We start from the raw sequence: 23684 nt of genomic DNA on the forward strand, positions 1-23684 counted from the left end.
CATGATTTTTGGCTTTGAAGCCCAAGGGTACATTCCATGTGTGAATAGGAGTCTTTGTGCAACAAGAGTAAAGTCATCAGCTTCTATGCTATGAAGAAGAAATGTTCATCTTCTAATGTGCACATATGTAAGCCACCTCTTTAAAATCAGCCCCCTTAAATGCACTGAGTACGCGCCTGTGTATTACACATCAATGTCCATTAATTGCATGAAGAGAACTGAGATTCCAATGGCAAAATCTGTAAAAGTAGATGTACAAAGAAAAGTGGAAGCATCTGTTTAATATATACGACATTAGAATTTAATTTTACCTCTGTGATGCTTTTGTGTGGCTGCAGTGTTACAGCAGAGCACATAAGCATAGCCGTGCAGTGTCAGCAGGTGCATGCCACCAAATTACTGCTTTTAATTTGCATATTCATCTGCTAAGAAGCATGTCATTATCATATCAAAGGGATACTAAGCAACATCTAGCTTGGAGAGATGTGGCATAGTTTCAATAGGAGCAATTAATGCAAGATGAGGACTCTCTTTCTGTCATGTCTCCCAGGGCTAGCTGTAATCGGGCTGATTATTGGATACCAATAAGACTGAGGGCCCAGTTGGCACAGAATAAGAGAAGAACTGGAAAGGGAGCCTGCTAGTCCTCTCCACCGTACACTTGATGACAGTATGATGCTCTGGTCACTCAAAAGAATCTTGTTCTTATTGTAGATGCTGCCTGTATGTGTTCATCTATCTAAACTGTCATCAGATGACCAAAGGTAGGTCCAAAGTAGTCACATATTTTTTCTAAGCAATCCTGACTTTAGAAGACATGTAAAGAAACATGAAAGAAATGTTAAAATTGTGTTCACAATTAGACGATTTAGTACTTTGGTTGATTCCAATGGAACAATACCTTCTCTCCAAATATTTTGGTTTATTATTATTAACCTGGACACATGTCAGAAAATATCGTATGATGAAGATGTGGACACAAACTAGTCACAGAACCTAATCTCAATGATCTTAGCAGTTGAATAAGAGAGACCTTCTTGGAAACAGAGCAAAATTTGAATCACATTTGCTTTATTACTATTTATGAACTTAGGAAATGTCTCAAATATGCAGTCATTTTTTTTGATATGAGAGTAAAAATACAGAGTGTCATCTATTCTGAGGTGAGCTTTTAAGAGCAGGCCTTTTAAAATTTTATTTTAGTTTTAGAAACAGCTTCCCTTTTCCACTCCCAATGGTAGTAGCTAAAACTTGAATGACTGAACAATTAAAGTACAATTTTCTACTTTCTCACTGCTCACTGGGTATCTTTATATGCATAAGTGCTATTAAAAACCAGAAACCATTAATAGCATACTTCCTATAGTGTCTATGATGAAACTCATTGATTTATTCAACAGATAGTTTTTGAGCACTCACTATGTGCCAACTACTGCTATAAGCTCCGGGGATACAAAAAAGTCCAACTGCTTTTACTTGGATTACATTTATACATGCCTGTGAATATATGCACCAGATATACAGCTGATAGAACGTTCAATTATATTCTCTTAACAAGCATCTAATAAGTGCCTATGTGTACCAGACTAAAGAAAGAAAGGGAATATAAAATTTACCTTGAGTAGCCAGGGAAATAGTTCAGCTGATCAAGCACAGGACTTGTGTGCCTGAGACTCCTAGTTCAATCCCTGGTACTGAATGGATCCCAGTGGTTCTCCAGCTATTATCTCTCTCTCAATTGACATTCTACCATAAGAAATAAATTAATTAAATGAAATTCTGCTATCCTATGAAATAAATTCATTAGGTCTCTAAAATTGATCTTATCATCATGCACAGCACTGTTAATCACAAGTTAAAACTGGTATGAAACATGAAAATAATTTCTGATAGAAAAAAAGAAAAAAGTTAAATATATAAACAGTAAAAAAATAATAAATGGAAAAAATCAAAACTCAAAAAAAAAAATCCTTGTATTCTACAAACCAGAAGTTACAAAAACAAGACAAAAACTTCAAAATGGCAAGTACAGCTAGAACCAAACAGCTTATGCAAAACAAAACTTTAAAATTAGAAATTATGCTTTTATAGTTATCCAGTTGTCCAAGTAGTTTCATATCTCAATCAGTCAAGTAAATATAATCCCCCAAATTTGCTAGCCCCCATGCATTAGACAAAATTGCTTCTGAAAACTATAACAGACCTTAACAAAGACTAGATGACTGGAGGATCAACATTTTCACACACAAAAAAAAAAAAAGTAGGAAAGGAAACACCGTTTACATGTGATGTCACCAGAGCACTGCTGCACTGGGAACAGCTGGGAACAGCTGCAATATGGAGGAGTTTTTGAAGAGTAGCTGAAGGGCATATACTAGTATCAGGAATCTGCATACCTGGGGATCTAAATTAGCGAAAGGAGTACACACGTAGGTGTGTAAAACCGTGGGCCTTCCTCTGGAGAATAATTGGATACTGGACAGCAGAGATCCTTGGATGAATGATAGAGGATCAGGTAGATGCTGGGGAAATATATCTCTTTCTATCTGAAGTTGACCAAGATCAGTGAAACCCTGGCCACGACAAAAGTAATGAATTAAAAAAATAAATCGGGGGGTCGGGCAGTAGCACAGCAGGTTAAGTGCACGTGGTGTGAAGTGCAAGGACCAGAATAAGGATCCCAGTTCGAGCCCCGGCTTCACAGTCACTTCATAGGCGGTGAAGTAGGTCTGCAGGTGTCTATATTTCTCTACCCCTCTCTGTCTTCCCCTCCTCTCTCCATTTCTCTCTGTTCTATCCAACAACGAACAACATCAACAATAACAATAATAACCACAATAAGGCTACAACAACAAGGGCAACAAAAGGGGGAAAAAATGGCCTCCAGGATCAGTGGATTCGTGGTGCAGGCACTGAGCCCCAGCAATAACCCTGGAGGCAAAATAAATAAATAAATAAATAAATAAAAATAAAAATGTATGGAAGCAGCTTGAGATATGACTCAGTAGATAGCATACATGAGGCCCGAGGTCCAGTCCTTTGTTCTGCATATGAAAGTGTGGTCTTTCAATAAATAAGTAAATGAATAAATAAATATTCAAAGCAAAATATTTATAAAATTTGATATATGTTGAAGACGTGGATATCTGACTGCAAACCATAAACTACATGCAATTAAACATGGGTTATGCATTTTAGCATGTCAGCATTATCTATGTGTTGAGGGACTTGAACCCAAAGTTAAGGAAAATGAAAGAAAAGCCATATCAAGTTAAAAGAAGAACTACATCAAGTTAAAAAAAAAAAAGACTGCACAATTAAAGAAAATAGCAGTATATGTACGTCATATATGTGATAAGGGGTTACTATCCATGGAATATTAAAAAAAACCTCGTGAAATCCCACAACAAAAACAAATCAGACAACCCAATTTAAATGTTGACAGGAGATCTGGTTAGAATCATCTCCAGTGATGACGCATGAACATAGGAAAAAATCTTCATCCTCACATACTACTAGGGAAATTCATTTCAAAACGTCAGTGGACTATATGGAAAATATAAGTAATCACAAGTGTTGGCAAAAGTGAGAATGTAAATTGATGAAACCATTTTGGAAAAAATTAAATAAATAAATAAACATGAAGCTTTCTCAAAAAAAACTAAAACTAGAACTGCTGCATGACCCAGAAATATTATTTTGGGGTATGTATTCAAAGAATATGAACCTATTTAGCTCATATTTATGCCACCACAATGTTTATTGCTGCATTATTTATAGTAACTAAGATATGGAAACAACCTAAGTGCACACTGGTAGATGTTTGAATAAAGGAAGTGTGGTATATATGCAAAATGGTATACTTTTTAGCTCTATCTAAAAAAAAAAAAGATGAAATGCCATTTGAAGCAAAATAAAAAGAAAAACAGATAGAAATTTTTTGAAGTCAGGAGGAAGACAAATATTAGATTATTTCTTCTATATGTGCAATATAAGGAAACAATGTAGATAAATGGACAAAGCGAAATAAAAATAAACCTATGGACACAAACACCAGAACTCAGAAACAGAGGACCTATATCTAATGGACAATGTTGGTTTATTTTAGTTTTTCCCTTGGTGAAAGTATGCTCAAAAATCCTCTTTCATCATGTATGACTATAAAATAAAGCATCATTGACACTGGATATTTTAAAACCAAGTTTTTAATGTTCTTTTAAAAATATTGATCATTTTGGATAGAAAAAGAAATGAGAGGGAAAGGGAGGTAAAGGGAGGGGCAGAGAAAGAAAGAGCTGCAACACTGCTTTACTGCTCATAAAACTTCCTTCTCTCTCCAGGGAATTGAACACGGTAATTAAAATCAATGTTTAAGCTTGTATTCACATATATAGTTTTACAAGACACTGTTGTTTTAGTTTATTTGTTTGCTTGAAATAAAGACAGAAAGGGAGAGAATAAAAGAGACCACAGCCCAAAACTTCCTTCAGTACAGTGGGAACTAGGCCCAAACTTGGAGTAAGCATATGGCAAAGCAGCACACTGTCCAAGTGAGCTATTTCACCAGCTCCGCTCCATTATTTCTGAGACTCTAATTCCTATCACAATCTTAGTAAATCTCAAACAGTAAAACAATAATACACACAACTGCTGGAAGCATACTTGAAAGATGACAGTCTTCACAAATAAATCACATCTTCAATAAGTAGTTCATTTTGTGTCCTCCTGTCAATATGTATAACTTTCCAAACATTTTTTAATTGCCACCAAAGCTATCACTGGGGCTTGGTGCCTACTCCTGGTGGACAATTGCTTTTCTATTTCTTTTCTTTTTACTTGATAAGACAGGTAGAAATTGAGAGGAGGGGATGGTAGAGAGGATCAGAAAGAGACATCTGCAGCACTGCTTTACCACTTGTGAAGTTTCCCCACTGCAAGTGGGTACTAGGGATTTGAACATTTGACTTCCAAATTTCTAAATGGGAATCATTTGCTTCAAATGATTCCTAAATTTAATAATGAAAACTTTTAAAATTTTTTTTATTTAAGAAAGGATTAATTAACAAAACCATAGGGTAGGAGGGGTACAACTTCACACAATTCCCACCACCCAATCTCCATATCCCACCCCCTCCCCCGATAGCTTTCCCATTCTCTATCCCTCTGAGAGCATGGACCCAGGGTCATTGAGGGTTGCAGAAGGTAGAAGGTCTGGCTTCTGTAATTGCTTCCCCGCTGAACATGGGTGTTGACTGGTCGGTCCATGCTCCCAGTCTGCCTCTCTCTTTCTCTAGTAGGGTGTGTCCCTGGGGAAGCTGAGCTCCAGGACACATTGGTGGGGTCTTCAATCCAGGGAAGCCTGGCTAGCATCCTGGTGGCATCTGGAACCTGGTGATTGAAAAGAGAGTTAACATACAAAGCCAAACAAGTTGTTGAGCAATCATGGACCCAAAGCTTGGAATAGTGGAGAGGAAGTGTTAGGGAGGTACTCACTGCAAACTCTAGTGTACTTCTGCTTTCAGGTATATATTTTGCAGTAGTTTACGAATACGTGTGAACATAAGCTCTCTCTCACAGAAACTGGTGTATATTTAGGTTTTGGGACTTTGTTAGAAAGTGAACCACCTGAGATGAAATTAGAGTGTACTATAAAAGGAAAGGTCTCACCCGAGTAATGAAGCTGAAGGGTTGTCATTCCACACGTGAAGTCTCTGGACACAGTCTGAGGTGAAGCATGTTGAGGTGGCAATCGTTGCGTTGGTTAGGTTTTGGTCGGCAGATGCAATATTATTTGATACGGATTGGGAGAGGCATATGGGAAAGTGGGCCCTATCCAAGGGTTCCAGGACTGGGGGAAGTAGGGGCTCTATAGTGGAGATGTGAGGTTCCTGCTGTCTTAGGGTTCAAAAAGACAATTGATAGTTAATGTTATCATCCCATTATTTGGTAATTGGGTTAACTTTGAAAAGTCTTTTTGTTATGGTTTGCTGTACAGTATCCAGTATCTTGTATATAGCTGTGCTATTGGATGCTTCTGATCTACTTGGTCTAGGCTTTTGAGAGAGTCCGCATATCAAATACACAGCCTATATATTAAAAAGATTCAGTTTGTGTTTTGAAAAACTTTGAGACATACAATTGATTTCCCCCTCTCATATTAATTAACTACTGATTTATATGTCTGCATTTTGCTAGGAGTGTACATAAACACCATTCCCACCACCAAAAGACTGTGACCATCCCTCCCACTCACTCCCACCCCCCCACTGGCCCAGGAAGCTGCATGTCTACCCCTCACCACTGGGTTTTTACTTTTGTGCCCTACTTACAATTTGCTCAGGTCCTGCTTTTAGTTTCCCTTTCAGATCTTCTTACTCAACTTCTGTTGATGAGTGGGATCATCCCATACTCATCTTTATCTTTCTGACTTAGCTGACTTAACATAATTCCTTCTAGCTCTGTCCAAGATGGGTCAGAGAAGGTGGGTTCATTGTTCTTGATAGCTGCATAGTATTCCATTGTGTATATATACCACAGCTTTCTCAGCCACTCATCTGTTGTTGGGTACCTGGGTTGCTTCCAGGTTTTAGCTATTATGAATTGTGCTGCTATGAACATAGGAGTACACACCTCTTTTTGGTTGGGTGTTATGGAGTCCTTGGGGTATAACCCCAGGAGAGGAATTACTGGATCATATGGAAGGTCCATGTCTAGCCTTCTGAGAGTTTTCCAGACTGCTCTCCACAGAGGCTGGACCAATTTACATTCCCACCAGCAATGTAAAAGGGTTCCTCTGTCCCCACATCCTCTCCAGCATTTGTTGCTGCTGTCCTTTTTGATGTATGCCATTCTTACAGGAGTGAGGTGGTATTTTAGTGTTGTCTTAATTTGCATTTCTCTGACAATCAGTGACCTAGAGCAGTTTTTCATATGTTTGTTAGCCTTTTGGATCTCCTCTGTAGTTAATGTATTTTTGGATGGGGTCATTTGCTTTTTTGGTGCTAAGTTTAATAATGAAAACTTTGAATAGGTTCTTTTTACTCACAATTTATGGAGGGAAAAATTTATGACACCTATTATATTCATGACTAACAACGATGCTGGTGTTCTTAAGTCTAACCACAAGTATATCACCTCCATGTTTAGCTACTATGGTAGAAAATAAGACCCTCTTGTGGTCTGGGAGGTAGTGCAGTGGATGATGTGTTGGATTCTCAAGCATGAGGTCCTGAGTGCAATCCCCGGCAGCACATGTACCAGAGTGATGTCTGGTTCTTTCTCTCTCTCCCTCCTTCTATCTTCATGAATAAATAAATAAAATCTTTAAAAAAAAAAAGAGAGAGAGAAGATAAAATAAAATAAGGCCCTCTGTAAACCATTAATCCCCTAATAAAGAAAAAAAATAAAGAAAAGAAGACCCTCAAAGGAGAATAGGGAAGGATCTCAGGGGCTTTGGAGTACTAGTATATTTAACCACCTCTCCCCCTACATCTACCACTCCTACTCTCACCCAGAAGTCTTTGTTGACCTAAAATTTGCTGTTTAGTCCATGGTCTTTGGGTTTTACTTATTCTCCTAGTTCTTTGTTTCCCTCTGGTTGAGATCATTTTATATTTCATCTTATGTGAATCCTTTTAATATCTCCTATAGGTCTGACTTAGCATTAATAAATTCCTTCAGCTGTTATTTTTCTGAAAAGTGCTTTGTGTCTCCTTCAAATGTGGTCGACAGCTTAGCAGAATAAAGTATTCCTGAGTGGAGGCCTACTTCCATCAGAACTTCGAATATACTCTGGCAGTTATTTCTAGCTTTTTGAGTTTCTGTTGAGAAGTCAGCTGGTAGTCTCGTGGGATTTCCTTTGTAAGTGACTCCTTGCTTCTCTCTGGCAGCTTTCAGAATCATCTCTTTGTCTTTGATCTTTGCCATTTTAACTACTATATGCTTTGGTAAACTTAAGTTTGAATTCATTTTACTTGGATCCCTTTGAGCCTTCTGAATCTGGGGATCCACCCACTTCTTTAATTTGGGGGAAGTTCTCAGCTAGAATTTCTTCAAGTACAAATTCTGTTCCTTTCTTTCTGCTCCTTCTTTTGTTGTAATGATATAAAAGTTACTACTCTTCACTCTCTCCCATAATTCTCCTGTATAATCTTCATTTGTTTTATTGTGTTTTCTTTTTTCTGACCTTTTTGGGTGACTTCTATCACTTTAACTTCTTGCTTTCCACTTTGATGTTTAGTCTTTGATGTTATCTTCTCACAGGTCTTCTCTGCTATTGTATTTAGCTCTGTCACATCACTCTCCATTCTTCTAAGTGTTAATATGAATTTATCAATACATTTCTCCATTATTTCTCTGAGTTTATTGTGGTCCTCTATATTGCTTCTCAATTTGGTGACATCTCTAGGACCACAACTTCTAGGTCATCCTCAGGAAGTTTATATAGTTTGAGCTGTTGTCTTAGTCCTCCATTGAAAAGGGAATTATGCTCTCTTTCCATTATATTTGATTCTTCACAAAGGTAGCTGACACAGTGAGTGGCAGGGCCCTAATTAATTAAAACCAGATAATGGCCACAGAAGCTAGAGGCCTAGCTAGAAATGGACAGACTACCCGTTGCAGGTTGAACCAGACAAGGGAAAGCGTAACTAGAGCTGGGCAATCTATGGAGGATCCATACTGAGCCAGGCATGAGCTGAATCAGGGACAAACTGAACCAGCAGTGAGGGGATCTAACTGGAAGGTGAGTGAGCTGGAGTCAAGGGGCATGCAGAGTTACATAGGCTGGGACTGTGTGTGATGGAACTTTGTGGAATGAACCAGTCTCACATTTGACCTTGATAGTAGAGGGCCTAGCTAGAAGCTGAGAAACTGGAACTGGTATCAAGTAACACATGGGGGAACATCCAGAATAGATAGCTCAGCATGCCAGACTTGTACTGGCTACAGACATGTACAACTTATGGCATAATTATTCTGCATGGCCAACAAAGATCAGAACTCCTCAAACACGGGTAAGTGTCAATGGAGCCAAAGCACCTGGTCATAGTATATTGACATCCTATGTGAATGAGGAGATATGCAATTTGTTGACCAATACAGTCATAAATATGCTAAAATCCCTTTAAGAATGCTGCATAGAAGAGTCCTTGAATGTTAGAAAAGACTTCTGACTTTTCTTCCCCTTATCAGTGATGTGGCCCTATGTAGATTGCCCCTCTCCATATCAAACTGTTCTACTTTTCTGTTGTTTTGCTTTTTTGTTGTCTTAAAATTCCTTTAACTTATCTTGAAATGAACTAATAAAAAGGCAAGAAACCCAAAAAGTGGGCCTGCACTACACACTATGTTTCTTTAGGCTATATATAGGTCATCCCAGGCTTCTTAGACTTGCCTTGAGTCTTCAGTAATTATCATTGTTCTTGCATCAAAGACTTCAAGTTACTTCTAGCAATATCCAGTAGCCATCTCAGATCATCCCAAAAGGGACCCAAAGTGACCTATTGCCATTATAGCACAGCCAGAAATGTAATGGTGAGAATTCTGCATGGCATCCAAACCAAGTGGTGGACAGAGTTGGGAGCAATATTTTTTACCTTGTTTGTGAATCCATCTGTCCACATCATCTAGATTCTGGGCTGCTTCTAGTTCATCAGGGCTCCAATTTTGTCTCTATGCTGTTTTACACACACACACACACACACACACACACACACACACACACACACACACACACACTGCAGCAAAAGAAGTGGTAATCTGCCACCATCTTGACCTGAAGACTCCTTAAGTCACATTTCAAAAACAATGAAGTATCCATACTCCCAGTGGGGGAGAAGTGATAGGATAAAGATAAGAGGGCTCTGAACTCCAGCTCCATCAGAACCCAGAGAGAGAGAAGGAAAAGGAGAGGGACATATGTTGTCATGAGTGGCTTGGAGGGGAAAGAGAGTGAATCAGAAAAAAAAAGTGGCAACTATGTATAAATGTGTACAGATAGTTGTAGAGAGGATGATTGGCCCATGTCTACAACCTTAGGGGAACTGTGGTGGATTGCAGTGGGGAGACTGAAGATTCAGAACTCTGGTTGTGGGAATGGTGTGGATGCAAGCCCCTGTCGACATGTAATTCTGTAATATAAAAATAAATATATAATAAAAAAAGAGGGAAAAGATAAGGAAATAAAGCTCTCATAGGTTACTTTGCATTGTTGTTCATGTAAGAATAGACTATAATGCCCTTTTTTTTTTACCTTTCTCTGTAAATACTTTAGAGATTACAGCTGTTTAAACCATGTTGCAGCATAGTCAAAGAATTGTAAATGGAAAGGCAGGAGAATATAGAGAAGGCATGGAGGACTTAAGGAACTATAGTGGAAACAGATGTCAGGTGGTAGTGGGTTTGGTTTGTAGACACCTAGCTCAGAGTGAGGGGGATAAGTGACCATTCAGATGTGGACCAGCAAGCCAGGATAATGTTTGCTTTGTCCTGCAACTGACCCAGATTTGAGTCCAGCCTCCACAGTAGTGGGGAAAGCTTTAGTATTGTGTTTTCTCTCTCAATCCTCTCTCTTTCTTTATATCTAAAATAATAATAATAAAGTACTCACATAGTGACTATCCTGTAAATCATAATTTCACCAATAAAGAGATTACAAAAATTTCATTCTTGAACTTAGCTGCTCACTAGACTCACCCAAGAAGTATATAAAAACTGTATAGAGCTCATCTCAGGCCACATAAATCAGAATCTCTTGAAGTGGTATGGGTATTACTTTAAGATTCTCATCTGATTTTAATCTGTGTCCAGGGATACAAAAATAGTGATAGTTTGACTACCAAAATACAATGTAATTTCCTTTTTGTTCTTAATTCTGGCTTACCTTAGTTGTATTTGTGAAAACACATTGTCAGAATTATCATTACAAATAATACACTTGTTGAATATTTTACTTTTTATTAATTTTTTATTTTTTTAATTAAAAGATTGATAGAGATTGAAAGTGAAAAGAGAGAGCAGGAAAGAGTTATCTGTAGCACGGTTTCACCGTGCATGAAGCTTCTTCCCTAGAGGTGGGGAATTGGGACTTGAACCCAGGTCCTTGTTCATGGTAATGTGTACACTATAATATGTGCACCACCACTCAACCCCTTTTATATTTGTTCTTTATTGAGACATCATTTTTTACTATTTTACTTCTGACTGTCTCCACTGTGTTGTATAGACAAACCATTAATAGACCTCCCAAACTCAATTTAAAAAAAATTTTTTTAAAATTTATTTTCCCTTTTTTTGGTTGCCCTTGTTTTTTTATTGTTGTCATAGTTACTATTATTGTTGTTATTGATGTCGTCGTTGCTGGATAGAACAGAGATAAATGGAGAGAGGAGGGGAAGACAGAGAGGGGGAGAGAGAGACACCTGCAGACCTGCTTCACCACGTGTGAAGCGACTCCCCTGCAGGTGGGGGGGGGTGGCTAAAACCGGGATCCTTACGCCTATCCTTGTGCTTTGTGCCACCTGTGCTTAACCTGCTGCGCTACCGCTGGACTCCCCCCAAACTCAATTAATTTGACTCGATTCTTCATAGAGTTTGTATAACTTTTTTTGTTAGCATACTGAAACAAAACAAAAAATTGAATTTTTATATTTGTGAGTTCCAGTCAGGTCTGTAACTGCATTAAATAGCGTTTAAGTATATACCACATGGGGAAATCTTGTGCTTTTTTTTCTGATGCCTTGGTCCCGATTTGAGTACTACATTTAAAGTCTCATTTGACTAGTCATTGAAAAAAAGTTTAAAACTAATTGGTTACCCTTTTTCAGAAAAGAATAAATTGTCCTAATCAAGCTGGTTGAATTACTCCAGATGGATTGGTCTACACATGCAGATCCCCTATTATTGTATATTATTTTTTATATAAATTTCTGCAGGTCAGTTCAAATATTACTCATGGTCATGGTAAATTTCTGCAGGTCAGTTCAAATATTACTAGACCTAGGGAGAAATTGGTGGGGGAGTGAAAGATATGATTATTTACTCATAGCATAATGTGAACCATTTTTGCTTTAAAATAACTCCATGCATTATAGATGAGTATTTGTTTTTAGAGGCTTCATTCAGTCAGAAAAAAAAAATAAAACTCTTGTAAATTACTTCCTTCTTTTGGAATATGTCTTTACCACTAAGTGTACTGGAAATGATTCTACAATGAATTGGGCTTTTATAGAAGAAGAAACTCCATCTAAAATTAGAACAGTTGCTTCAGATGCGACTTATGTTGTTATAGTGTAACATTTTGTGAAGAATAATTACCAAGTGAGGTTTAAGAAAGCCGTGTTCTCTATTTTAGTGACTAAAGTACTAGATCGTGAATTTCAGAATTTGGATATTTATCCAAAATTAGAAGCGAAAGAAGCACTGGAGTTTGCCACAATTAAGGCATGGATGTGTATCTCATCAGCTCACTCCAGCAGATCACTAGTATATGCTAATAACTCAACATAAACAAGCTCAGTTAGGGGGCCAGGTGGGGACATACTTGGTTAAGTGCACATATTACTATGCTCAAGGACTTGGGTTCAAGTCCCTATTCCCCACCTGCAGTGGGAAGGTTTCACAAGTACTGAAACAGTGCTGCAGGTATCTATCTCTCTCCCTCTTTATCCCTTTCCCCTCTCATTGTCTCTCTAGCCTATCAAATAAATAAACAAGTTAAAACTAAACAAGTTCTGGGGTGGTGGTGCAGCTGGTTAGGTGCATATGTTAGCATGCACAAGGACCCAGGCTCAAGCCCCCCCCCCCACCTTATCCCTTATCTGCAGCGGGGGAAGCTTCACAAGCAATGAAGCATAGCTACAAGTATTTCTGTCTCTCTTGTTCTCTCTATCCCCCTTCCCTCTCAATTTCTCTCTGCCCTATCAAATTAAAGAAATAAACTTAAAAATTTTTAGGGGCCAGGCAGTGCCACACTGGATTAAGTGTACATAGTACCAATTGCAAAGACCACAAGGATCCTGGTTCAAGCCCCTGGCTCCACACCTGCAAGGGGATCGGTTCACAAGCAGTAAAGCAGGTCTGCAGATGTCTATCTTTCTCCCTCTCTATCTTCCCCTCCTCTCTCAATTCTTCTCTGTCCTATCCAATAAAATGAGGGGGGGTGACAAATTGCCGCCAGGAGTAGTGGATTAGTATTGCCAGTGCCCAGCGATAACTCTGGAGGCAAAAAAAAAGGGTTTTTAAACCAAGGTCAAGGGGCCAGGTGGTGGCACACATGGTTAAGTACACAAATTACAGTGCACAAGGACCCAGGTTCAAGCCCCTGGTCTCTACCTGCAGGGGGAGAGCTTCCTGAGTGGTGAAGCAGGGATGCAGGTGTCTCTCTCCCTCTCTATCTCCCCCTTCCCTTCTCAGTTTTCCTCTGTCTCTAGCCAATAACAAGTAAATAAATAAATTATTTTTAGACATTTTATTTTAAAAAACCAAGTTTAATTAAAATATCCCAGCTCAGCTAATTTCATCTCCTTTGTCCTCAAAATATTCTCATACTCAGGCTGGGAATATGGATTGACCTGTCAACACCCATGTTCATCGGGGAAGCAGTTACAGAAGCCAGACCTTCCACCTTCTGAATCCTACAATGACCCTGTGTCCATACTCTCAGAGGGATAAAGAATAGGAAAGCTATCAGGGGAGGGGATGGGATACAGCGTTCTGGGCGTGGGTATTGTGTAGAGTTGTACTCCTCTTATCCTGTGGTTTTATCAGTGTTGCCTTTCTGTTAAAAAAAATAGTTAAAATAAAAATAAATAAATAAAACATAAAAATTTAAACCAAATAAATGTTCTCATACTAATAAAGCTTATCTTACATATAGAACACAGAAGGTGTTCTGTGTTCTGCTGAAGGTGAGACTGAAATTTCACCAAATTTAGACTGTTGTGTTGCGCACAGTGTTTTAGCTTGTTTGAGAGGGTAGATTGATTTGCATATGTATATGTACATATGTGAAATGTATAATAATTGTAATAAAGTGAAGATTTTTGCATGAATGTCATAGTGCCATTTTCTTTATGATGAGTAATATTTAGACCAAGTTTATTACAAAAAGCAAAAAATAGGCTGAGCAGTGGCATACCCAATTAAGCACACATTGTATTATGTACAAGGACCTGCTCAAAGATCCGGCTTTGAGCCCCTGCTCCCAACCTGCAGGGGAGGACATGTCAAGAGTGGTGAAGCAGGTCTGCAAGTGTTTCTTTCTCTATATGTATATATTCCCCTCCTCTCTCAATTTTTCTCTGTCCTATCAAATAAAAATAGAGGAAAAAGAAAAATATGGCCTCCAGGAGAGGTGGATTCATAGTGTCAGCACCAAACCCCAGCATTAACCCTGAAGGCAAAAAGTTAAATTAAATTCATAAAACAAAGAGCAAGAATCAAACTAACTTAAGCAGTAGTGGAATTTATTAGTTAACATAAGTTTATAATCCAAATATATAGAACTGACTTCATTTAGGGCTCCTATCTTGTTATCTTTCTCAGACTGTTTCTTGGACTTGGCATGAAGCTGGCACTGAATGCCTCCCCCACTCTTATACCACCACTGCCATGGTGATAGAATAGCAACTCTCTGAAAAGAATTCTTCTCCTTCAATAGCTCTAATGGAAAAGTCCAGGACAGGAACTTAATTAGCCTGGTTTGAGCTGTCTTCCTGCCTATGCCAGCAGCTGTGGACTGAGGGGTAGGGTCTACTGTCTGCAGGCCAGGGTCATGTGAGTCTCCTTGTATCTGGATAGAAGATGAATTAACAGTGGTTATTCTGTCTCCACTCCCTGGTCCTGTGAAGAGGGTCCTTTCCTGAGAAAGAGTCTTCCTAATAGGAGACTATGGAGAAAGGGTAGTGGGTAGACAAAAAACTGCAAGAGGTTAGGGCAATAGCAGAATCCGAACACAGACCTTGCATACCCGAGACCCCAGGGACCCCCAGATTCAATCCCTGGTAAATCAGAATGCCCAAGCTGAACAGTGTTCTGGTCTTCTCTCTCTCTCCTCTCTACTGTCTTATGATAACAGCAGATATAAAGATATAAAGATATAAGATATAAAGACATAGATGTAGATATTTTTATTCCACTTCAACATAGGAAAACTCTTTGTGCCCACTGACCCCTCCACCACCACTGCCAATGTAACTTTTTTAGTTTTCCTTCTCCACAAATACATCACTACCAGCCAGAGCCAACTGCTAGTCTCCTGAATTTTATGTGTCTTGAATGAACTGATTAACAACTCTCTCAGTAAAGGTGTTGCCATGCCATTCCTGATGATATGATAATATGAAGAATATAATGCCATCGTATTGAGTAATTATGCAAAGTGAGCTCATTAATGATGGTCTTACGTGGTGAGTCTTATTCGATGTAGATACCTAGCTCTCTGTCTCCTCTCCCAGGCTAAAGGTAAACCCCACTGTCTTTGCATCCTTCAAAGCATCTATTTGTCATGCTCAGCACACACTATCCACTTAGCAAAAGTTTCTGTTCTGAAATGAACAGATGATTTCAGTTCTCAGGAAAGGCACATCCTGATTTCCCAGGATAGCTATTTTCCCTCAAGCAACTATTAAATGCTGTAATTTACATATGTGTCTCCTATGAAAAGGCTCTGTTCTAATAAACATTTGACCTCCTGATGGCTGTCCAGAGTAGCCAACATGATATAAATTATTGTGCCTGGTTTCTAGACTGAAGATGAACACTGGAGTGTTTTAGAAGTAGTCAAGTCTCCGTTGTGATAGAGCTCCTACTTATTGACTTCTGTCTTTTTAAAATATTTTTGTCAATTTTATTATTGGATAGGAACAGAGAAATTAAGAGAGGAGATGGAGCAGTGAGGGAGAGAGACACCTGCAGCCCTGCTTCACCACTCGTGAAGCTTTCCCCCTACAGGTGGGGACCAGGGGCTTGAACCTGGGTCCTTGCACACTGTTAATGTGTGTGCTTACCCAGGTGTTCCACAACCTGGCCCCTGATTTCTGTCTTTGTTGTCCACAGGCAGACTGGTTTTACCTGTTCTTAAAAGGCAGTATGAGGATGGGGAGGTAGGGAAATGATTCTGCAAAGGACTCCCATGCCTGAGGCTCTGAGTTTTCAGGTTCAGTTCCCAGAACTATCTTAAGTCGGAGCTGAAGAGGACTCTGTTAAGAAAATTTTAAAAGGGTATAAAGATATTTTAAAATAAGTATTCATCAACTGAAACTTATATTCTGAAATTTTTTTCTTTAGATGTGGGTTAAGTCTGCCATCTATGCGACTATTAATAAATCACACTAATAAGCAGAGCATGCATAAAAATCATTTGATATTTATAAATTTTATAATTCATGCAAAACCAAGTTTTAGTTGAAAACAGTATAAAATGAGCCAATAAGTTCTGGTTGCCAATAGAGCTAGCACATTTGAGATCACATCAGTAGAAGTAAAGTGTCTGAACAAAGGAGGCGATAGTTTCTCTGCAGTCTGCACCAGTTTAAAAACATATGGAGCATTGTTTTTAGCTCTAGACTTCATTGAGTTTTAACAAAGACATTGATTGATACTTCTGGAACTTTTCCAAAGAAGAGAAATCCAGAGGGTGTGAAGTTTGAGGCCAAGTCACATGAGGAACAGCTGAAAGAGAAGATGATACTCAATGTAAAAACTACAATGATTAATTGAAAAAACAAAAACAGTCTTCAACTATTAATAATGCTAACATAATAAATAAAACAATAAGTTTGTACAGGCCATCAGCATAGTGTTGGCTTATGTGCTCAGTGAACAGCACCATTATCAGAGCTGGGTAATTAGGATATCTGTAAGCCATGCTAAAATAATGGGAAAGGACAATAATATCAGAGTTTTTAAATTCCTTAGTTGCTCAGACACAACCAGACTGTCCAGATTGGTATGGAAATCTGTGATGTATGTACTATGATCAGTTTTTATTTATTTTTTCTTTCTTTCTTTTATTTTTTATATTTATTTATTTATTCATTCCTTTCTGTTGCCCTTGTTTCATTGCTGTAGTTATTATTGATGTCATTGGTGTTGGATAGGACAGAGAGAAGTGGAGAGAGGATGGGAAGACAGAGAGGAGGAGAGAAAGATAAGACACCAGCAGACCTGCTTCACCACCTGTGAAGCGACTCCCCTGCAAGTGGGGAGCCAGGGGCTCAAACCCGGATCCTTATGCCTGTCCTTGCTCTTTGCGCCACCTGAGCTTAACCTGCTGCGCTACCGCCCGACTCCCTTTATTTTACTTTTTAATTTTTTTATATTTATTTATTTTCCCTTTTGTTGCCCTTGTTGTTTTTCATTGTTGTTGTAGTTATTATTGTTGTTACTGATGTCGTTGTTGTTGGATAGGACAGAGAGAAATGGAGAGAGGAGGGGAAGATAAATAATTTGTTCAATTCTTTGTTTAAAAGTTTGTTAAATGGAGTCGGGCAGTAACACAGTGGTTAAGTGCAGGTGGCGCAAAGCACAAGGATTGGCATAAGGAACCTGGTTCAAGCCCCCAGCTCTCCATCTGCAAGGGAGTTGCTTCACAAGCAGTGAAGCAGGTCTACAGGTGTCTATCTTTCTCTCCCCCTCTCTGTCTTCCCCTCCTCTTTCCATTTCTGTCATATCCAACAATGAAGACATCAATAACAACAACAATAAGAACTACAACAATAAGACAACAAGGGCAACAAAAAGGGGAAATGAATAAATAAATATTTTTAAAAGTATTTAAATTTTTTAAGTTTATTAAAACAGCTAGGAAAGTACTATGAGTTTTCAAATGAAAAAGAGCAGTTTATAGTTGAGAAGTGATTTTATCTTTCTGTAACTCTATAATCAGAATAATTCTTTTGGTCTTTTGGTTCAATCTAACAGTCTCAGCTTACATGTATTTGTTGATTGTGTATGTGTAACCCACATGGAGAAAGTTAGAAGTGTCAAAGTGATGAAAAAGAACTTTCTGCTTGGATAGTTGTCCTTTGAATTCTATCATCACTGTAACAAAAATATATATATACCTTCTTTTATAAAAATTTTTATTAATGATTTAATATTGGTTTACAAAATTATAAGAAGATAACAAGGGTACAAGTCCACACCATTCCCACACCAGAATCCTGTGTCCCCATTTCCTTATTAGAAGCTCTAGTGGTTCTCCCAAGGTCACAGATATGGATTGACTATTATTTCTGTAATGCCTTATATAAATTTTTCCCCTTTTTTTACTGTGGTCCTGTCTTCTCTTGCTAAGTCACACCTATACCTATTACTATTTCTCAATATCCTTCTTGTTTTTTCTCTTCTCTCTTCAGATCCTGATGGAATTGGAGTTCAGAGTCCTCTGGTTTTCTTCCCCTAACATTTCTTCCCCTTTGGGAGTATGGACCAAAATTATTTTTGCGGTGCAGAAGGTGGGCGTTTTTTTTTTTTTTTTAACTTTTTTTAGACTTTATTTTTTTAATTTCATTTACTTATTTTCCCTTTTGTTGCCCTTGTTATTTTTATTGTTGTAGTTATTATTGTTGTTGTTACTGATGTTGTTATTGTTAGATAGGACAGTGATAAATGGAGAGAGGAGGGGAAGACAGAGGGGGGAGAGAAAGATAGACACCTGCAGACCTGCTTCACTGCTTGTGAATTGAGCCCCCTGCAGGTGGGGAGCCAGGGGCTTGAACTGAGATCCTTCCACTGGTCCTTGTGCTTTGTGCCACCTGCGCTTAACCCGCTGCACTACCGCCTGAGTCACTATTTTAAACTTTTTAAAAAATATTTATTTATTTCCTTTTGTTGTCCTTGTTGGTTTTTTTTGTGATTTTCTTTTTTCTTTTTTTTTTTATTTAAGAAAGGATTAATTAACAAAACCGTAGGGTAGGAGGGGTACAACTCCACACAATTCCCACCACCCAATCTCCATAACCCACCCCCTCCCCCGATAGCTTTCCCATTCTCTATCTCTCTGGGAGCATGGACCCAGGGTCATTGAGGGTTGCAGAAGGTAGAAGGTCTGGCTTCTGTAATTGCTTCCCCACTGAACATGGGTGTTGACTGGTCGGTCCATGCTCCCAGTCTGCCTCTCTCTTTCCCTAGTAGGGTGTGTCTCTGGGGAAGCTGAGCTCCAGGACACATTGGTGGGGTCTTCAATCCAGGGAAGCCTGGCCAGCATCCTGGTGGCATCTGGAACCTGGTGATTGAAAAGAGAGTTAACATACGAAGCCAAACAATTTGTTGAGCAATCATGGACCCAAAGCTTGGAATAGTGGAGAGGAAGTGTTAGGGAGGTACTCACTGCAAACTCTAGTGTACTTCTGCTTTCAGGTATATATTTTGCAGTAGTTTATGGATATGTGTGAACATAAGCTCTCTCTCACAGAAACTGGTATATATCTAGGTTTTGGGACTTTGTTAGAAAGTGAACCACCTGAGATGAAATTAGAGTGTACTATAAAAGGAAAGGTCTCACCCGAGTAATGAAGCTGAAGGGTTGTCATTCCACACGTGAAGTCTCTGGACACAGTCTGAGGTGAAGCATGTTGAGGTGGCAATCATTGTGTTGGTTAGGTTGTGATCGGCGGATGCAATATTATTTGATATGGATTGGGAGAGGCATACGGGAAAGTGGGCCCTATCCAAGGGTTCCAGGACTGGGGGAAGTAGGGGCTCTATAGTGGAGATGTGAGGTTCCTGCTGTCTTAGGGTTCAAAAAGACAATTGATAGTTAATGTTATCATCCCATTTTTGGTAATTGGGTTAACTTTGAAAAGTCCGTTTGTTATGGTTTGCTGTACAGTATCCAGTATCTTGTATATAGCTGTGCTATTGGATGCTTCTAATCTACTTGGTCTAGGCTTTTGAGAGAGTCCTCATATCAAATACACAGCCTATATATTAAAAAGATTCAATTTGTGTTTTGAAAAACTTTGAGACATACAATTGATTTTCCCCCTCTCATATTAATTAACTACTGATTTATATGTCTGCATTTTGCTAGGAGTGTACATAAACACCATTCCCACCACCAAAAGACTGTGACCCATCCCTCCCACCCACTCCCACCCCCCACTGTCCCAGGAAGCTGCATGTCTACCCCTCACCACAGGGTTTTTACTTTGGTGCCCTACTTACAATTTGCTCAGGTCCTGCTTTTAGTTTCCCTTTCAGATCTTCTTAGTTAACTTCTGTTGATGAGTGGGATCATCCCATACTCATCTTTATCTTTCTGACTTAGTTCACTTAACATAATTCCTTCTAGCTCTGTCCAAGATGGGTCAGAGAAGGTGGGTTCATTGTTCTTGATAGCTGCAGTCCTTGTTGTTTTATTGTTATAGTTATTATTGTTGTTGTCATTATTGATGCCATTGTTGTTGGATAGGACAGAGAGAAATGGTGAGAGGAGGGGAAGACAGAGAAGGGGAGAGAAAGAGAGACGACTGCAGACCTGCTTCACCGCTTGTGAAGCGATCCCCCTGCAGGTGGGGAGCCAAAGCTCTAACTGGGATCCTTATGCAGGTCCTTGAGCTGGTCCTTGCACTTTGCACCACCTTTGCTTAACCCACTGTGCCTGACTCCTGTGTTTTGACTTCTATAACTGCTTCTCTGCTGGGTATGGCATTGGCAGTTGGATCCATACCCCTAGCTGGTTTCCATCTTTCTCTAGTGGTGTAGGGCTCTAGAGAGGTGAAGTTCCAGAACACATTGGTGATATCAACTACATAGGGATGTCAGGATGGAATCACAGCATCTGTGACTTGGTGTCTGAAAGGCAGTTAAGATATGAAACAAAAGGGGCCGGGTGGTGGCGCACCTGATTGAGTGCACATGTTACAATGCGTGAGGACCTGGGTTTGAGCCCCCAGTCCCCACCTGCAAAGCTTCATAAGTGGTGAAGCAGTGCTGCAGGTGTCTCTCTGTCTCTCACCCTCTCTATCCCTCCCTTCCCTCTCGGTTTCTGACTGTCTCTATCCAATCAATAAATAAAGATAATTTAAAAAATTTAAAAAGATATGAAACAAAACAAAATGTTTAATAGTTAGACAGGAACCAGAAAGTAGGAATAGCACAGGTGAGAATAAGGATTTTAGGTAAGAAGTTAGGGAGGCTATTTTAGGTATGTTCCTAGGGGTCCATTACTTTAGTAATTTTTTTCTTGAGCTTGAAAGTTAAGATAGAGGTGGGCTAAAAAAATTGTCTGGGAAAATGTAGTCATAGTTGAGAATAGGGCTAGAAGCCTGGACTAGGGAGAGAGTAGCTCTCAAACTTGAAGAGAATATATAAATACAATTAACTGTTTATCATATCTATCTGATCCAAAGAAGGGATATATCTTTGAAAGAATCAGAAAACTATCTGTGGAAGAAAGGTAGAGGGACCTCTGTTGTTAGAAGGAAAGCTTTGTTTTCATATTAGCGATTTTAAAGTGGCTTCCTGAAGAGCTGCACTGGGATGATGAAGTGACTGAGATGTGACTTTCAGAGTGCCTTAGACAAATGATAGCCAGTTTGTGACACCGGTTCTACAGAAGCTGAACTAGACTTTCTCTTTATGGATACATGACTCAGATAAGAATCCAAAGGCCTAGGGGTTCGGGTGGTAGCAATGGGTTAAGTGCACATGGTGTGAAGTTCAAGGACTGGCATAAGGATCCTGGTTTGAGCCCCCCGGCTCCCCAGCTGCATGGGAGTCGCTTCACCAGTGGTGAAGCAGGTCTGCAGGTGTCTATCTTTCTCTCCCCCTCCCTGTCTTCTCCTCCTCTTTCCATTTCTCTTTGTCCTATCCAACAACAATGACATCAATAACAACAATAAAAACAACCACAACAATGATAAAACAAGGGCAACAAAAGCAAAAATATAGCTTCCAGGTGCAGTGGATTCATGGTGCAGGCACTGAACCCCAGCAATAACCCTGGAAGCAAAAAAAAAAAGGAAAAGAATTCAAAGGCCTGTCATGGGGGAACTGAAGAGCAGAAGATAGGAGGAGAAAAAGAAAGATGAATATCTAGAAACTTGGGGGAAATGGGCCTAACAGAGAAGTTTCCAGGTTGGTGAGTGCATCCACATGCTGGGAGGATGGTATTGCCCAGTTCCTGGGAACAGAAAGAAGTTTTAGAGTTGACTGGCACATCTGGTTGAGCTCACATGTTACCTAATGTGCAAAGACCCATGTTCAAACTCTCTGCGGATGAAGCTTCATAAGTGGTGAAACAGTGTTACAGATGCCTTTATTTCTGTTTCTCGATCTCCCCCTTCCCTCTCAATTTTGCTCTGTTTCTATCAAATAAATAAAAATAAATTAAACTAAAAAAGAAAACAGTAATAGAACGAGGGTCCTGCAGTGAACCCTTAGAGAGTTCTTCTCATTACATGTGATTAGCAATGAAGACCATTACCTCACTTTAACCACTTAACAATCACTTTTCTGACCAACCTAATTAAAGTAGACATCTACTTCTATTATATCCCTGCTTTTGGTGACTGTGATGCATATTCTTACATCTGAAATTACCTTTAGCTAATTACTTATTGTCTTCTTTCCTCACTATAAGGAGATACTGTCGCACTTCTGCCTGCCAACGAAGCTTAGCACAGCCCATGGTGTCTTACAGGTGTTCAGTTTCAGTGTGTCTGAATAATATTTATCCATTTCTTCACCTACTTAAGACCCACTGTTTAAGAGGCACTGTTATAACACTTCAAATTTCCTACTTTATTCAATCTTTGAATAAATCCTATATAATGATTATTATCATCACCCTTATTATATTTTCATTATTAGTTATTTAACATTGATGTACAAAATTGTAAGATAATAGGGATGTAATTCCAAGTGGTTCCCACCACCAGAGTTCTGTATCCCCACCCCCTCCACTGGAAACTGCAGTAGTTCTCCCAAGTTCACAGATATGGGCAGATTTTATAACTATCTCTATGTCTAGATTTTCCCCCTTTTTAAAAAAGATTTTATTTATTTATGAGAAAGATAGGAGGAGAGGTAAAGAACCAGACATCACTCTAGCATATGTGCTGCCGGGGATGGAACTCCAGACCTCATGCTTGAGAGTCCAAAGTTTTATCACTGCACCACCTCCTGGACCACTTTCCTCCCATTTTTTATAAGTTTTGCCTTCACTTCCTTTCTAAGTCACACCTACACCTATTACTACTTCCAGGTGTTTTTCTTTTTTTCCTCTTTTCTCTAAGACTTTTCTCTAAAACAGTGTCTGGCTTCCTCTGGTGGTTTCCAAATTCTGTTCCCTTTCAGTGAAGGGGAAAAACAAGATTCTGGTGACGAATGCTTTGGAAAGTTGAAGTGCCGGTAGACTAATTAACTAAATGAAAGTAAATAATTGTCAGAACTAGAATGCAACTCAAGAGTCTGATTCTAGAGCCCTTGCTGTATCTGCAAATAAATTCAGTGTTGAACTCAATTTATGTGGAATGATAGATAATTATTCAGAGAGAATGTTACAGTGGATTTTGAAGGACAACTAAATTTTAAAAGAAGACTAGATTTTAAAAAAAAAATCATTTTGTCGTGTGTGTGTGTGTGTGTGTGTGTGTGTGTGTGTGTGTGTGTGTGTGTGTGTGTGTGACACAGTACTGCTCAACTGTGGTTAATGGTGGTTCTGGGGACTGAACCTG

The 23684-nt window shown here is 39.1% G+C and overlaps 1 long non-coding RNA gene across 2 annotated transcripts in view; it reads left to right on the forward strand.

Moving 5' to 3' along the window:
- LOC132532812 (uncharacterized) overlaps window positions 1–23684 on the forward strand; it is a 1004413-nt gene that overhangs the window by 393667 nt on the left and 587062 nt on the right. The gene's annotated exons all lie outside the window — the stretch shown is intronic.

This window comes from Erinaceus europaeus, chromosome 14 (assembly GCF_950295315.1).
Source record: "Erinaceus europaeus chromosome 14, mEriEur2.1, whole genome shotgun sequence".
NCBI classification, from domain to species: domain Eukaryota; kingdom Metazoa; phylum Chordata; class Mammalia; order Eulipotyphla; family Erinaceidae; genus Erinaceus; species Erinaceus europaeus.